This window comes from Myotis brandtii, unplaced genomic scaffold (assembly GCF_000412655.1).
Source record: "Myotis brandtii unplaced genomic scaffold, ASM41265v1 scaffold187, whole genome shotgun sequence".
Classification (NCBI taxonomy): Eukaryota; Metazoa; Chordata; class Mammalia; order Chiroptera; family Vespertilionidae; genus Myotis; species Myotis brandtii.
Genome location: NW_005356944.1, coordinates 1,463,813 through 1,466,850, shown reverse-complemented (window position 1 = coordinate 1,466,850; position 3,038 = coordinate 1,463,813).

Below are 3,038 nucleotides of genomic sequence, written 5' to 3'. Positions count from 1 at the left end.
AGGCCATCGCCACCGGGGGCCGAGGGTGCTGAGAGCAGCTCTCCGGGGACCTGGGCCCCAGGGGCGTCTGGGGGCTTGGGAGGCCAGAGCCAGAGTTGGGGGGGCGGTGCAGGCTGCGGGGACCTCGCAGCGCTGGGTTAGGGCTGAGGCCTGAGTAAGGAGGGGGGGACGCTGGGGTCCTGGATGGCACAGACTCTAGGAAGGTGCTGGGTTCTGAGAGGTGCAGGGGCGTTGAGGGATGTGAGCTGGAGGCAGGAGACCTCAAAGAGGGGTACATACTCCCCCAAGAAGCAGAGTTGCTGGAGGAAACAGGAAAAGTCATTAAAAATGTCTCAAGTCAGGCCTGCCAGGGATAGACACCTGCGTTCTCTGTGGGGAGGAGCTAAGGTCAGGGCTCGGCTGAGAGACTTAGTTCCTGGGAAGTCTGGGAGGGGGAGGGGTGTTGAGGCCCAACAAGTGGGCTGCAGGGCTGGGGCAGGGGCTGGGCTGGTCCTTACCCCTCCTTCCCCTGGTGTCCCATCTGTGCCTTAAGGAGGACACCAGCTCTAACAGCTCTGCCTCAGAGGCCCTCGGTCTCCCTGCCAACCAGCCCTCATGACTCCCCAGTTCCGCCTGCAGCCCACCCCTTCCCGGCATCTCTTTTCAAAGGCCAAGCCTGGGGCGCAGCTCTCCTCCCCCGGGGCCTGCGGGCCAGGCGGAGGGAGGTGTCCCGGCAGTAATTACCTCCTGGACAGGGTAATTAGGCTGGGCCCAGGATGGCACTAGCAAAACAGCCCCTCTTACACACGCCTGTACTCAGACCCACTCGCTGACATGGTTCCCAGTTCTCAGGTGTGTGCATGTGTGTGTGTGTGCACCTGGCAGACAGGCCCACACATGGGCTTCGGTGTGGCGCCCTGTGACTAAGTACATGTTCTCTGTGCTGTCCTCTTGGGTGCGTGTCTCCAGTCACCGTGGGAGTGTTGATGTGAACCTGTGTTGGTGTCAGAATGAGTCTGTGAATGTGTAAGACAAGATGACTGTGCATGAGTGTATGTGGGCCAGACCTCCCAGGCCCCCTGGCCATCCTGCCCAAGCTGCTGTCTCCATCCCTGCTGCCCACATCCCCCCGGCTTGGTGCCCAGGCCTCAGTGGGCGGGTGTCACTGGGAGGTCACCCTCACCGCTATGGGTGACTCACTGGGAGGCAGGAAGGAGAGGATCCTGCCTCCCCCGGCCCCAGACACACCCCTTCTGCCCTGAAAGTCCTGGCCCCAAGAGACCAGGCAGGATGGCTGGGCTGGGATGCTCTTGGCCAGGCCTGATGGCCTTGGATGTGAGCTGACCCTCTGAGGCCCTCCAGGTGTCCAGGAGAGCAGCACCCCACCTTCCCCTCTGGACAGTGAGGGCATCATGGGGCAGGCAGGAGAGGGGCTGGGTCCAGTGCGTGAGCTCAGGGCCCCAAGGCTGGATGTCGGGTTGGGATGTGAGTGTGTGTGGTAGAGAGACCGAGGCCCCGTCCTCTCACTCAGTCACTCCGTTCATGCCCCTGCACCTCTTCTGGAGCCCAGAGCTGAGGCAGACCTGGCCCTGCGCTTCAAAGCGCCTTTATTGTGTGGGACAGACATGACAGTAATAGCCAAGTCACGTGCCAGGCAGAGCTGGAGCAGAGGGTGATAACTCAGGAGAGGGCACAGGGGTGGTCGGGATGTGAGGAGGAGAAACTGACGCTGGAAGGATAAGATGGGAATATACAGAGATGGGGGAGAGGCTCTGAGGTGGAGGGAATAGCATGAATAAATCCCTGGAGGCAGCGGATGTGGCTTCTTTGTAGTGGGAGTGAGTCCTGCGGAATGGGGTGGGTACACACGGAAAATGCAGAGGGGATGGGCTGAAGGAAAGTTCGTTCTGGGTCATGGAGAGCCTTAAATGTCCCAGCACGGAAGCCAGCCTTGAGCAGGGGTGTGATAAGGCAAGGGCTTTGCTTGAGGTGGGGGAGTGGGAGGGGGAGGTGAGGGGTGCTGGGATGTGAACAGGCAGGAGAGAAGCAGGGAGCCAAGGAGTCTGTGGCAAGGCTCAAAGCAAGGGAGGGGCAGAGGGCATGGGGAGGAGGGGAGATGGACTCATGAGGCAGTGCAGAGGCCAGAACTGCGCGGGGTGGGAGCAGGAGAGATGGGCCTCCAGGCTCAGCTATGAGTGACCAGGGCAGGCAGGGACTGCTGGTGGTCTAAGGTCAGAGAGGTGGGCAGTCGGGATGATTTCCGACAGTGTCCCCTGGGTGGAGGTGCCCCAGAGAGGACCCAGGGGGCTGTAGCTACAGATGTGGGCATGGTTGGCAGTGGTGAAGTGCAGGCCCTGGGATGGCAAGGCAGCGGGAAGGAGAGGGACAGGGAGAGCCCAGAGAGGGCTGAGGCCTGAATCAAAGGGAGACTGTAGAAGAGGAAGTGCAGGTACAGATTGCTTTCCAGGAAAGGCAGAGCAAAGCCAGAAGAGGAAAAGGCTGTTCCATCACTATTTGCTACTACTTACTAAGTACGCTGTGTCAGGCACTGTGCTAAGCATTAAAAAAATATAATAATTTTTTTTATTGATTTCAGAGAGGAAGGGAGAGAGATAGAAACGTCAATGATGAGAATCATTGATTGGCTGCCTCCTGCATGCCCCCTACTGGGGATTGAGCCCACAACCCTCAGCCCACAACTCGAGCATGTGCCCTTGACCGGAATTGAACCTGGGACCCTTCAGTCCAAAGGCTGACGCTCTATCCACTGAGCCAGACCAGCTATGGCTGTGCTAAGCATTTGTACAGGCATCACCTAATTTAATAGACACACATCCTACAGATGAGGACACAGGCATAGGGAGAGGAAGTAAGTTCTTAGGGTCACACAGTGGGCACATGGCCTCCTAGCTAGGATTTAAGTCCAAGACTTAAGGCTCAGAGGCCAACATGGGTAGAAGGATGTTGGGGATCCTAGAGGGCCGTTTCTGTGTGTTTATGATGTGTTACAAAAACCATGGGTGTGGGTTCTCCAGGAGGACAGAGCCAGTGGGTGGCAA